This window comes from Pieris napi, chromosome 1, assembly GCF_905475465.1.
Source record: "Pieris napi chromosome 1, ilPieNapi1.2, whole genome shotgun sequence".
In the NCBI taxonomy this organism is placed as follows: Eukaryota; Metazoa; Arthropoda; class Insecta; order Lepidoptera; family Pieridae; genus Pieris; species Pieris napi.
Window position 1 is genome coordinate 7,751,445 of NC_062234.1, and position 15,550 is coordinate 7,766,994.

The 15,550-nt window shown below is 33.1% G+C and overlaps 1 protein-coding gene across 3 annotated transcripts in view; it reads right to left on the reverse strand.

The window, feature by feature from the left end:
* LOC125063768 (agrin-like) overlaps positions 1–15,550 on the reverse strand; it is a 141,048-nt gene that overhangs the window by 95,276 nt on the left and 30,222 nt on the right. The window lies entirely within an intron of this gene.

Sequence of the window (15,550 nt, forward strand, 5' to 3'; positions counted from 1 at the left end):
TTCAATGCATTGATGCTGGAATATAAATTGGTCGTAGGTTTGATTTCCGGCGACATATATATATCATGTAAATAAATAATAATAAATCAGTGGCGCTACAACCTCCTTAGGGGTTGGCCTCAGATTTCTGATTCTGTCTCATGATCATTTTTTAAATCTAATAGGCAAGTAGGTGATCAGCTTCCTGTGCCTGACACACGCCGTCGACTTTTTGGGTCTAAGACATGTCGGTTTCCTCACGATGTCGTTCGAGCGAATGTTAAATGCGCACATAGAAAGAAAGTCCATTGGTGCACAGCCGGGGATCGAACCTACGACCTCAGGTATGAGAGTCGCATGCTGAAGCCACTAGGCCAACACTGCTCTATATGTATCATGTGGCGTACATTATTTTGATCTAACAATTGTCTATATATAACTGGAATAGATACAGATGTGGCCGCATCACGCCCTATACTCATCACAGAACTTCACTTTTTATATTTTAAGTACCTAAATCATAGCTCTATTCTTATTCACACATATCACGTCATAAGAGAATCGTATCATTAATATAAGAACACATCTTTTAATAAATCGTAATGTTTTTCTTTACATAACGAAAACTTCTGCGTTCCATATAACAGTGAAACAAACCTTGTCTTACGAACAATTTCTACAATTGCTTGTATGCATTCTCAATACGTTTTCTTATTTTAAACTCTGAAACTGTTTTCTTTTAAACGTTTACAGACAAGTGCTGAAAGGAAAACAATAATATAATGCACGATCAATGCAATTACTCGAATATGCATTAAATAAACGTTTCGATTCTCGCAAAATAATAAAATCTCAATAGCGCGTTTCCCAGTGAAGGAATATTTGGTTTAATTGTATGATATAAACGTTTGAGTTAAATCGTTTAAAATTTTGTATATACTCATACATTTGTGTAGATTATGAAGTATGATTTCTCGCTTCTCAGCGTTGGCATATTTTCATGTTACTCTTTTTACCACATGTTGAAGTCCACCATCTAGCCATGGTCTTTACCACGCAAATTTTTATATTAATTAACAATAACACTATCAATATAAACTATCCTTTTTAGAAAATTAGGTTAAACTTAAATTACTTATTAGTTTTAAGTTAGGCTAGATCGTAATGTTTCATGATGTCTTAGTGAAGCACATGTATAAAAAAAATATAAACTATGATAACTGCATTAGTTCCCTCGGATGGGGGGTATGAAACCAAAACGAACAAAAATGAACGAGATTAGCATAGTAATAGAATAGGTTTTGGAATTGGAGTAGAGTAGTAGTAGTAGGAATAGGATCTCGAATTTCAGGAGAATGACCTTCTCTTATAATTCCAAAGTAAACGAGGCGCGGCAAGCCGGCCCGCACCAAGACTCGGTAGCCTTTATTACATTGTAAGAAAGTGAGGGTAGGATTGTACATAAATATTAATCTATCCACCTAACCATGTACCGAACCAAAATTGTTTGGCAGAAAACGTCAAAATGGCTCTTTCTTCTTTCTCTTTGAACTTGATTTACATTTTTAAATAAATAGTTTATAGTCAATATTGATTTTGATATTGCATAGACGCTTCATAAAAAATACACTTGTTTTTCAAAATATAACTTAACATGTTGGTCCTTCATTAGAGCCCGACATTAGTTTAATCATTAATAAGGCGTCTTAGAAATTAGACCCAAGTCAGGATATCATTAGGCTAATGATGCCAATGTAAACAGCAATCCAATGTCATTAGAACAACTAACTTAATTAGTGCTTTACGAAGCTCATACGTTTAGGCACGTGAAGTGCTTGTACAAATAGTCTAACACTTTCGTTTAACAGTTTTATATTTAACTAACGAAATACGATTGATAATTATGATATAACATTTCAATGAGTTTTCAATGACTCGAATGTAATTAAAGAGCAATGTTGGCCTAGTGGCTTCAGCGTGCGACTCTCATACCTGAGGTCGTAGGTTCGATCCCAGGCTGAACACCAATGGACTTTCTTTCTATGTGCGCATTTAACACTGGCTCGAACGGTGAAGGAAAACATCGCGAGGAAACCGACATGTCTTAGACCTAAAAAGTCGACGGCGTGTGTCAGGCACTGGAGGCTGATCACCTACTTGCCTATTAAATTTAAAAATTAAACAGATTCAGAAATCTGAGGCCAAGACCTAAAGTGGTTGTGGCGCCACTGATTTTTTTTTTGTTGATTGTAATTAAAATCCTGTTGAAACCTTAATAACTATAATCAATTATACTTAACGTTAACTGTTGTAAATTGTGATAATTTAACGGGTTCGGTCATTAATATTGTATTTATTAATATGTATAAAAAGGTTATTATTCTTATTGTATTATTAATTGGTGGCCTCTATTGTATTTTGAATAAAAATATCATATTTCGCTCGCATACCATAATTTCATAAAAATGTAGTAAGGAAATTGAAATATCAGTACTTTAACGCTTTGCGTGACTCCGACAATATATTCTTAAAGAAAGTATTACTTTAACCCTCCATTACTATGGCATTAATTTTCCATTTTAAATAGAGTAAAATGCTTAATATGGTGCAAGAACCCAAGCTAAAAGAGCTTATTATGGTGTATCACGTAAATGTTTTAGATTACATTAAATTAGAAGAACACTTCTTCTTATAGTGCCATCTCCTTGAGAAGATTGGCGATCATCATGGCTAGTTAATTTTGGATGCCGCGCTTCTAAACAATGACTTGGTGCTTTGACCAAACCATTGTGTTAAGTTTTTTAACCAAGACGTGTGTCTGCGGCCAGATCTTGATTGCCTAGTATGATTAGTTGAAGGAGGTCATATTTTTTGGTGTTACGAAAACGTGTCTGAAATACTCAAGATTCCTCAAGAAGAACACTGTATAAAATCAAAGCGTCTGTATTAAATTGTAATTGTTGATCGTTTACACAAAAAAAAATTACATTAAAAAATCTGTCCTTGTTTAAAATCCTGTTTTTGTGATAAAAACGATTTTAACCATAACAATCTGACATTAATCTATTTAACAAACCTACAGGCGGACAGCGTGTCATCGTCCTGGCAAAGAACGCGGAACGTCGAACAAACGTGTTCTATTTCTTTTATTTTTAATAAGATAATAATGTAAGGAAATTGTAGTTTTAAATTATTGAAATTATCATAGAATGAATTTTAATAACGTATGTTTATTATTAAGAAAATCCTATTCAATACTAAACATACACTGTCACGAAAAGGAAAGAACTTTTGAATATCGTAGTAAAAGGAGCACATATGCGTCTCTTAGTCAAATATTCAGGACATCGCAAGTTTACGTGCTGGGTTATTATTAGCCACAGAGGAATGAAACTAGCTTTAATAGCACGTGGCCTTTTCCTTAAGATGTTCCTTTTTAGTCTATGGCACTATATACAAAGCCATTATTTCAAAGAAATGAACCATGTTCAGTCGTTGTTATAATACAAAATGTGTAAAAGTTGCATTATCATGTAATAAACTACGTTAATTATAATCTCTTTTTCATAGCTAATTAATTACATTACTATTCTCACATTATTCATAGAATATAATGTTGCAATTGTTTAAACTCCACAAACCTCTTGAATTAAACCCATGGAGTTCTATAAAAATAGTTATCTAATTAATTATAGGAAAGGCAGTATCAGATTATATTGTAGGCCACCAACAGTGATCGCATAGGGTCTCATTTACACGGGTGATTTACGAGTTCGCACATCGGAACCAATCTCACTTACCAATGATTTATGCTCAACAGCTTCCCTATACCGAGTTAAGCGCATTATCGGACCGCAGCCTTATCAACTCCGAAAACGGTTCAATATTAGCCCAATACTTAACATCAATCTCATATAACCTATAAATAAATAACCCTCTTTTTTCTTGTACCTTTCCCAGATATCTAGGACACATCTAATAGTATTGTAATACAAATTTATATAGTTTCTGTACGACTTACTAAGTTTTGATCAGGTACGCATCTATCTCTTTTTCACAACGTAAACACCGTTTAACTGAAAGAGACGAAACAGTGCAATTATACTGATTCAGTTTGAATTAATATCTAGGATAGTTTATAAGTACACAACAAAGAATCATGTACAATTCTACTTAAAAGAATGTTAAAGTCGAAAAGCATTGGAAAAACTAAAATAATTGTCAATTTCGTACTGTTATAAAAAAAACTATGTATAGTAAGAAATAACCAATACCAAAAGTGTTCTAAAATAATCTTCCTCTCTTAATGTCTATGGGAAGATTTATATCCGTCTTAGGAGCAATACCAGTTAAAAGGCGAATTTGAACTAAAATATTGAGCTCATTCATCTTCTCTCAAGTGCGTATGTAAATAGGCGAGTAATTTTGTACAACTGTTTTGTTGAAACAGTACTGCGAAGTGTTTGGCTTTATACAAATTCAACCTGCGCCTTTCCTAACGAACGCGAGCTTGTTAGGAACGATATTCAATTCGAGGAGATATCAGAGAACAAGCAGCGGCTTTTGTCGCTTTGCAGAACAAAGAGGATATAGTATTAAGAACTAAATAATAGGTAAGTACCTAAATGGAAAGGAGCGTGGAGATTTATTTTATGGATAAATTGAATAAAATGTTAGTAAGAGAAAGCTAAATAAGCCACATTTATGTTATTGAATAGATCGTTACAGCATTCGTTTAGATGTTATTAGTTTACAAGTAGGTATTCTATTCGATTGTTCAAATACGCGACTAGATTAAAAAAAAATATTTTATTATAAAGTATTTAATTTTGTTTCATATGTATGTTATATAAAACGAAATCATTGATAATGCACATAATGGCAAAGTAATTTTTCTTAATTTTAAAAATTATATTGTACATGCTATCCCCACGTTAGAACGCCTAATATGATTTTTTTCTTAACCTACCGTTTATTGTAGCTACAGCAAAATGTTACCAACATATGGAGCATTTTTCTATGCTACCCGATATATGCTATTCGCTTTTTTCTGATTTTATAAACTTTATTTTTCCATAAAACCCTTCCTCATAGTTCAAGGAATAAAAAAATACTCGCATTGGTCCAGACGTCTTCGAGTTTTGCGCTGAGCAACATATTTTGAGATTCATTTTTATTTATAAACATTAGTTTAATTATTTTAGTTTTATTTACCAATGCTGGTAAATAAAACTAAAGGTGGTTTGTAGGACTTTAAATTATGTGTAGTTTGCGATGTTGCATTATATATACTGAAATGTCGTGTACAATACATGACAGAATGACCAAGACACATAGGAGTGCAAAATCATTGACACTAAATCTACAGGCAATCAGAGAGAATGTCACAAAGTCCAATTTAGTTGGGTCTATGAAGGCTTTGACGGGAAAGTTCCACTTTTGGAGGTGTCAAGCTTACGTCCGTACTAATGACTCGTGATGCTGACGGTTTATTTACGTCTTTGTCCGCAACGCACTATAGTTTTGGCCGTACCCACCCCTGTTTAATCTAGTTGCTACTCCGGAGTGTCCAGTTACCCATCACCTAAGGAAATACATTTCTTCAAAGAAGCACGAAACGTTAATGACGCAGGGGTCACAGAAGTACGTTTGATTTATTTTATTTCCTAGAAATCATAATATAATGATAATGCTTTAAAATCGATAATGTTCTTTACATTACTGAAACAATGGTTACTGTTTATAATAAAATTAAAAAATTTAATAAAAATTATTTACTTACTAGATAATATTTTTTGTAATATAATCGTGCTATTTAAAATTCCATATTAAGGAAGTAAAAATATAGATATATAAAACATTTAAATCAAAACCATATCCGTCATACAATATACAACAAAATATTTAAGCTCTAGTACCTCATTTATCCCGGTAACCACTTGACATATATTGGCGGTTATCTGGTCGAGTTAATTTTCCAGGCCGACGTCCGAGTGAATTCAATCAGAAGTGTCAACCTAAGCAATCTCGTCAGCTGCGGACGCTACGAGTGAGCACTGAGCGGCCGGTGAGTACTAGTCGACAAGTGCCTACCTCGACTTTGTACACCTCTTGCCGCAAATCCTTTTATTAATAAGGGACTAAATTTTGTCGTACTTATTTGAAGTTGGACGTTACGTTTGTTGGTGTGCTACTTAATTTTATTGATTAAATTACCTTTTTTCTTTCTAGTGCACTTAGAGGCACAGCTTAAACTCAAACTCAAAATAACTTTATTCATATAGGTACACAATTACACTTATGAACGTCCGAAAAGAAGTTAAATTAATACTAAATTTACATTACATTTACTACTAGTTCAAGTTCAAGTCAAACGCGTAGGGCGGGCAAGCTCTACGCCCATGGGCATGAACGGCATCTTAGGCATCCTATAGCAGACTACCATAGTGATTCCTGTCTATGATTTACCTATTGTCAGGATATTGAACGCAAAGAGAAATACAACTTTTATATTTGTCAATTCTTTATATTTTGTATAAACGTATAGATTTATTTTTATTATAACTTACACATGTACCGTAAATGAATCAAAATAGCATAGAATTTGAATTAAAAAAAACGGCATATGCAATTTTGATTATGTCACAATTATTGACCAATTTTATTAAAATTTCTTAACTAATGGTTCGAGTTTGGGTGTTTGATAGGATAAAAAGGACATTTCTTCTTATTTTATCTTAAGCTTTATATAAAGTTAAGACTTAAGTTATTATTAAGGCGAGTTTTGATTAATTCAACAACACTCTTTTTAACAATTATCTTCGTCTTTAGTTAAGAATTCAGAATTTTAATTTAGAAATACTTAATTGGTACTTAATTGAAGAATTGTAAAGATAAAGTTCTCATCGTTAAAATTTGTACCGAAAATTTGTTTCTTATATTATTTGGTAGAGTCTCGAAGTTATTGAAACAATACGGAAAGCGTTATAATAATAAAATATTATGAATACAAGCGTTGTACTCGAGTGCTGCGGGCACCCGTTTAAATGAAACGGACAGATCACTTAACCCCTCTCTTATATTTGAAGAAAAGGTGAATCGTTGAACCCACTTCGCTACCTAATTTACTATGCAATGTTAAATTCTAAATATATTTATTAAAATTTATCTTTCGTTTGATTAAAGAGAGTCTTGAATAAACATTCTTTGGCACAGAACAGTGATTAAAAGTGTGTGCAGAGTTCTAAGATTACTGATTTATTAAGTATATTTCTTTATATTTACAATCAAGTATACAGTATTTACAACTTTCTTAACCTATAAAGTAATAATAAAAATAATTAATAAAAAGAAAATCAAAACAAATGTAAAAAGTTTGGTACCTGTGGCAGTGTACCTTTAACGCTGGCTAGATTTCCTCGCTGTATTGCGATACTTATTCGTTGAGCCAGGTTACTACCAGCTCTGGGGTCACCGCTACTATCTACTAGGCGCTAACTTAAATCTTTAATTAGCGCCTGTGCACTTGAACCCCACGGCCCAAAAGTCTCTACTCCAAAGGGAACAAAATCGAAGTTGGAGGAAAGACTCTTATATTTGTGCCGTTTTTTATTACTGACTTTGTATCTGAACTAAAATGACATTTATAGAAACTCGACCCGAATTTCAACAGATAATTTAAGATTCCGAACCAAAAGAAAGTCATAAAAAGAGGAACATAAGAACACACATAATTCACAATTTGTAACAAGCATTAAGTTGCCATAAATGAAATTGTAAAAACTGAATAAACTAAGTATATTTGCCACACACGGGGACCACCAACGATTACCTACTTTGTTTTTACTATCGAAGAGCCAATGCTCTGGGAATGGGCTATAAGAAAAATAGCCGGTCAACTGTTATATCAATATTCGTTTATTAGTGTAAGTTTTACCAAACAATTATCACCTAAAATGTCTCTTTACGTATGTATGTGCAATACACGGCGATTCTGAATGGAAATTTGATAAAAAATCTCGAATTCTGCAATTGGACGTAATTGCCTGATTGACCAATCTGGGATGGGATGAAAGTTCGTAAGTGAATACGATAACTGAGATTTACGAAATGTGACCTGCATATGGATAGTTTTTGCTATCTTTAATGCTATAATTATTGCAATCGGATGTAGAAGTTTTTACTATATATAATTGGGAGAAATTAAAACAATATAAACGAATCGAACAAGCCACGTGCCAAAATCTGCTGAAGTGAACGATCCTCAAGTGCAACGCGAATGCGCCGCGATTTCACATAATACACGACATTAAAACCAAAGTTAATTTAACTTTATTCCTGTTTAGGTGATATAGGCGAATGGAATCTGCATAACGACTTCCGTTGTCATCAAAACCCAGTGGGCAGGCCAGTATCAATTCACACATGGAAATTTTACGGTGTTAGAGTAATATATTCAATTCGTTCGTAACGGCACGGATTCGGCCAGCTTTACGAGACGGTTTAAAGCTAACTAATTTGGTTAATGATCAAAATTTGTGCCAGAAACGTTCGCTAGTACTAATATATGGAACTGACTCAACGGATTTCAGTAGGAAATGGGTTTAAACGTTTTGCACGTTAGGCTCATTAATCTTGTCCGTTTTATCTGTGAGAATACGTTTTCTTATAATGCTATCAATTAATTAATGTTAACCGTTTTGCTATTAAAGAGGTGCTTTAATAAGTTTGATAAGAAAATATTAATATTATCTATGATATCGACGATAAACTTAATTATTACGTACTTATAATATTATGATTAAGAAATGGGAGTCATTAACCACAACATGTTGGTTTTCTGTGTAGTCAGTACAATATTAATAAGATTACTGCGTGGGCTTCGGAGAATAAAGTTTTAATGTAAATTTTGTGTTCTTTTAAACTTATAAGCAGCTAGAGTTGATTATGAATTATATATATAAAATAAACCTCAAACGTACGTGATTTGAGCTGTAGGCATTGCATTAAAAATTTTAAATATAAACCGGCGGAACGAATAAGTATTTCACAAAACTCCACTGCCTCATATTCAGCTCGGGTTCAATTTAAATTCAGAACAAATTTTATTTCTTTAACACATTTTGTCATTTACATTTTAGAACAGAAAACTCGTAACTAGTTGCCCCTAGTTCAAGTTTTATATCAATCAAAGAAGTTTGAACTCTTTTGTAAGTTTCATTGGATGCAATTGAGAAAGTTAAGTAACTTCCAGTGCGGTAGTATTGCAAGCTTTCTTCAAGTACAGACACTTGAATGTCTGTCGCATCTTTTATGACCCACTGTTCATTGACTAAGTAATTTGAGGCGTGAGGAATTTCGTTTCATAATATTTTGCAAAACTATTTACCGAACGTTCTCACATGAGACGACGTTTATGAGTTTATGATTACGCTATTTACATAATCGAGGAATGCGATTATACTATAAAATATTTATTGCACTTAATTTTTACATAATGTACTCAGGTTACAATGCATCCTGGAAATTGATATACGTAATAAATAATCAACTCGATTAATATTCCGAAAATATGCGTTAAAATGAAATGCATTATCTACTATTGATATTCAAGAGTATTTTATTTATAGAAATACTAATGTCTATCATTTGTAAGGGAGTCATGTTTTTATGGAACACAAGGAAAAAGCAATAAAGTGAAAACCGCCGCCCATGGACACTTGTAAAGCCGGAGGCTAGCGGGTGCGCTGCCGACCTTTCAGGGAATGGTACCTACGCTGTTTTCTTATAAGGAATGTAAACTGTCCCATTACAAAATATGTCTTTAGAATACACCCCCATTAAGGCTTGTAAGTATTTTTTAAATAAGAACATTATTAACATTAACAAAAAATGCCAGAAATAGTTAAACATAAGAAATCCTATTCTGATTATGTTCTTCGAGTACTTTTCTAAGAACGACATTTTATGACGCTGACTAATAATTGAACTCTATGACCACATTAAAGGAGGCTGGGTGCGACACTCCATGTTTGTTTCTCACGGTCACACCCGCCCACTGAGCTGGGAGCTTTGCATTTAAGTAAACGGAGCTTACCTGAAGACTTATTCTCATAAAGCATCATGCGGTTATATCATTGAACAAGCTTGTAATAAATCATTTAATTTAGGAAAATTTCATATGGGACTTTTTATTCTTAAACAATACTTAATATAACGCAACTTAGAAGTTTACATATAATATGTATATTACTTTTCAAACGATTTTAAATATTCTTTCTTAAGATTTTCGTATTGTTTGATTAATTTACTTTATAATAATCATACGAACAATACATAAGTAACGAGTTGCGGTTGACTCATGTCTCTTAGTCTCCATCAAAATTCCGAGAATAAGGCTTTTGCTACTCAGTTATATAACTGACAAATAATCACATACAATCGTGTAGTCACGCCGGGATGTTTTAACACTAAATATGGCTTAACAGCAATTGTAAAACATACAAAGTGATGAAGGTTCGAATAGTAGTTATTATACACTTGACACTTCATAGCTCTTTGCCTTACCTTCAACGAAACAAATATAAGTTAAAAAGTAGTCAAATCACAACTGTAGTTCGTAATCTGGTATTTTGACCTTTCTTTAAGAGTCAAAGTCAAACTCAGCAAACTCTAACATTTAAAAATATAGTTGAAAGAGACACTAGAAAAAGCTTTTAGGATAAAAGTTGAAACTCAATGTCAAACAGATAAAAACAAGTCTGTGTATACGTCAATTGTACTACATAGTACAAGAAATATATCCAGAAAAATAAAGACTGGAATATAATGTAAAATATAAAATGATATTATGTTTACAATAATTAATGCCAGGCTTAGTTTTGGCTTAAATTCAAGTTTGTGTCATAAACGTCTGGGAATATTATATTCATAGTTGGATAAGACTACATTATTGCTTGGTATCTAGGATCTTACATAAAAGAAATACCTCCTAGACCTTAGAATTATTTTACTGCTGATTATTTTTCTTAGGACGGAAATAGGTCACCAGTCTTCTGTTTTTTTTTTAATGTTATTTAAAAAGTTTGATTTTCTTAAGGCATCTGGGAGATGACATGTTGGATCTATTTCAAAATCAGCCATAAAATCGCAACTTTAAACATCTCATAAAGACATAAATAAAGGTATTGTCTTTAGAGTTATGAGGTTTTAGGAACAGGGCGCAAACGGGCAGGAGGCTCATCTGAGGTTAAGTGATACATCCGCCCATGGACATTCTCAATGCCAGAGATCTCACAAGTTCGTTGCCGGCTTTTTAAGAGTTGGTACGCTTTTTTGAAGGATCCTCCGCGCAAAAACTGCCCCAAAAAATACTCAGTCGTGGAACGACGGACGTCGAGGTGATACAGGTGGAATTTCGAATTCTGCCTCGACGTCCGATGATGAAACCCAGGTGCAGGTATTAATCCGAACAACTCCTCTGTCAGATTTTTTTTAATTTCAGCCTACCAATCCAAATTGTTTTACTTGGAATTGAATCCAGAATGGATATTCTTATAGATTAACATTTGTACATTTGGAATTCACTAGGATATCTGCGTTAATCACTAAGCCACGGAGACACAACGGACATTATTACACGTATTATAAACGCTTTACAGTAAAAAACAGTTTTATACCCGTGATTAGAATAACAATATTATGATTGCGTTTTCATAACAGCAATAATATTTATGAGCAGCAAATTGTGGCTCTTGGAATTAGTTCAAATGTGAAACACACACAAAGGGCGTTTACAGCTCTATATAAATGTTACTGCCGAGAAAAGTCATGAGAAAAGACTTAGACCAAAGCAAAATCTAGTCTAAGAGAAAGAAAAATAATCAATAAGAACGTTACCAAGAATCTAAATGTGAGAGAGAATTTGAAGATATTTTAATATTGCATTTGGGGCATATCGTAAGTAATGTTATTCACAAGATAAAACTTGAATGGTTAACAAGGACAAGGAACGATGTGAATTTCACATACAATTAATATGGTTTATTATGGAAATAGGGCATGAAGATTATTCTCCTCCTTATTTTATTTACCACAATAACACGAAACAGGAGAAAAAAGAACATAAAATAAATAAACCCAAAGGATGTGAGAATATAAATACAGTTTTTACGTCTGGGTTGTCTAGTTTTATCTATATATATTATATATACAAGCTGACCCGGAAAACGTTTGTTTTGCAATGTACTTATATTATTTCTAGGACACATTTTTTTAGTTCTAATAAAAATATCTACAAAAATAGGGGTTGATCGTAGAGGGGTGAAAATTAGGGGTTGTATGTATTTTTGTATGCTGTATCATAAAAAAATAAAAGTAAAAACAATTGTCTAAAAAATAAAATAATAAATTTTGTGTGGACACCCCTTGTCACTTAGGGGTTTGAAATATGATTGTAGCTGATTTTCGGACTTACTGAATATGCATAAAAAATTTCATAAGAATCGGTAGTATGGGAACGAACATTGTGACACGAGAATTTTATATTTCAATAAATTATTTTGCATAAAATATAAAATACTAATATTTCATAAATTCTCTTTATGAAACCTTAATATTAAATATATAATTTCTATAAGATAATTCGGCCTTCTCACTCTCTCTCAATCTACTAAAATACTACTAAAATTATCGCAGGTGAGTCGCAAATTCAACGTTGCGCTAAAATATGAATTTTCAAATCACTTTAATCTTGTATGATCTCTTCCTAGCAGAATAACCCTACATTATGCGTGGGTGAGCCAGTCCTACACAGGCGTACTAACAAATTACGTTTACCTTACGAGCTCACCTAGATGCTGATATAACACGAACCCACTGTTGACAAAGCAACGGACTGACGTACCGCCTAATAGTAGGGGAGCCCACGATGCTAAATGGGGATTTACTCGAGCGTCGTAGAGACCTATTGGAATGCAAAGCTTAGATAAAAAGAAGAAAAAAATGTTATATGATAAATTCCTTTTCATCGGTGGGGGAAGCGGCTATAGATAGTTAAATATGTAAAAAAAAACTGTTGCATGGACATCCTCGAGCGCGTCAGATATTGATAGCATCTATGCCCTACGTATTTTTAATAATGTACGTATGTTAATCTGATCGTTTGCATGATGCGGGTGGTTGTATTTAAGGGTTGAAAATTAAAAAAAAAAAATTTTTATCGAGCGCGTCAGATTTTCTAAGGGAGTGTTAAGTGCACCAAAAAAATTTCTTAATTTGCAAAAAAAAATCGCAATTTTGAAATACTCAAGCGCGTCAGATTAAGATATATGTGGTTCATCTTTATGTTCTAAACGTACTGTCTCATAATCTGACGATTATCTAGAGGGATTCGCCTGATCTGACAAAAAAAAAATAGAAAAACGGTTCACCTAAAGGGCCATCCCTGCAACTTCCCGCTAATTCCATTCCTGGGCGCTTAAAATTGATATTTTGAGCTCGCTGAGTTCAAAGAAATAACATTTCTATGCATTTGAGCTCTCCAAGCTCGAAAGTCTGATAGAAGTTTCATAGAACACTATTTTTGGAATTTTCAAACCGCAATAACTTTTGAATGGATCAAGCAATTTTCACGCGGTTGGCGGCATTCGACGCAGTTTTATCATCCTCATAAGTCATTTTGCAATTTTAATTGATCGAACCACAAATTTCGGAGTAATCCCGAAAAAACACTTTTTCGGGTTTCTTTCGTGTACGATATCTCTCGAACGAATCAACCGCTTTTGACCAGCTTGGTGGCGATCGACGTGGTTTTTCAAGCTCAAAGGCGGATTAGTTTTTGAAGTTGATCGATAAAGAAACCACTTTAAAAAAAATATTTCTTATTTTTTTAAGATTTTTCAAAATTTCTCAAAATCTATCGGTCCGAATCGGTTCAAATTCACAGGAAATATAATTTTGAGGGAAATATTTAGAACGCCGTTTAGTAGATTCCGATCGGTTTAAGGTAATGTAGGCATCACGCAGCTGCACGCATTTAACTTTATCGACGAATTTTTGTTATTTCGGCTTGCGGAAATCGTCAGATTATATATTTTTCATTATTCTTGAATTATTTCCTTCAAAATAAAAAAAAAATTCGCTACGCTCGAGAATGTCGAGATGACGTTTTTTTTTTTACAACTTTGTTGCCCTCCCCTTTTTTTCCGTCACTCTCAAATTGTCAGATTAGTGGAATATACACTTTTTAGGATGTAATTAACTCACCCTACCATAATCTGACGCGCTCGGGAATTTCTGATGGTCAATTTTTTTTTACTAAACTGATCCTGTCTCCTTCACGTGCGGCCTTATATATGGGCCTCATGTTTTGTGGAGGTACTTAACCGGGTACAAGGTATCCCCCTATATATTAATCTGCCGCGCTTTAGTAAATCCCGAAATCCCCTCTTGGGCTCCCCTACCATAATTAGTTATTTTCCAAGCATAATGTTTATACCGACCCCTAAACCTTAACATATATTATCATATATATATATCTTGAGACATATTTGTAGACCTATTTTTTTTAATATTTTATAAACGTGACCATAAGTGAATAGAACTATTATTTGTATCAATCATAGAGAAACATCGAAGATGATAAAAAAAAAAAAAATTTACTCTTTACTAAGGAATTAATTAAGCTGCCTCTGCTTATATATATTAATTATTGTGACTCTGTTAACCTTTTGATTGTATTTTAAATTTTTGTCTATACATACTTTTATTTATTATTATTGTTATTTTTCCTTTAGACTTTACTTTATTTTAGTTATAGTAACGGGTTACTTTGAGTTTTTTTTTTGTTAATAATTCCTGCAATTCTTGTACTCTACCCTCTGTAGGTGTTTCTTTTTCATTGTTCCACATTAGGGTTGCCTGGAACAAATCGCTTGTTAGCGATAAGGCCGCCCGTTGCCTTATAACTTTGTAACATGTTTTTTTCTGTATTTTTGTTTTGTGTATGTTTGTGAATAAGGTAATAAAGCATAAATAAAAAAATAAATAAATAATTATGCCGTGTTTTTTGGATTCGAAATTTAAAAGTGACATCTTTACTGAGCAGTGTAGTTTGTGTATAACGTGCCAGTATAATTTCGTAAAAATCAGAAACCGGTGGAAACAGATAGTCTGCTCCAAATGCTTCTGTTTGATTGAAGAGAGAGATCATTTCGTAAGTATAGTACAGTAACTTTAAAATGTATAGTTATGTAATGAAACTTTTAATCATAGGATATAAAATATCTTTGCCTAGACATATCTGATAGAAATCCCAATTTAAATAAGGTTTAAAGATCATGGCAGGTCCAAGAAAAAAAAGAAATAATATCTATCAGGTACAGCGTTATTATATATTTAAAACTATTTAAAATTGTTATACGTACACTATGTTGTGTTTTTGTACCTCCCGATCTCAAGGTTACGACACCAGAGCTTATATTAGATATTGACAGAACCATATCGAATTTGCATACAACAACGCTGGGATCGCTATAGATTTATTAAAAGTTACAGAATACCAGCGCTGCTC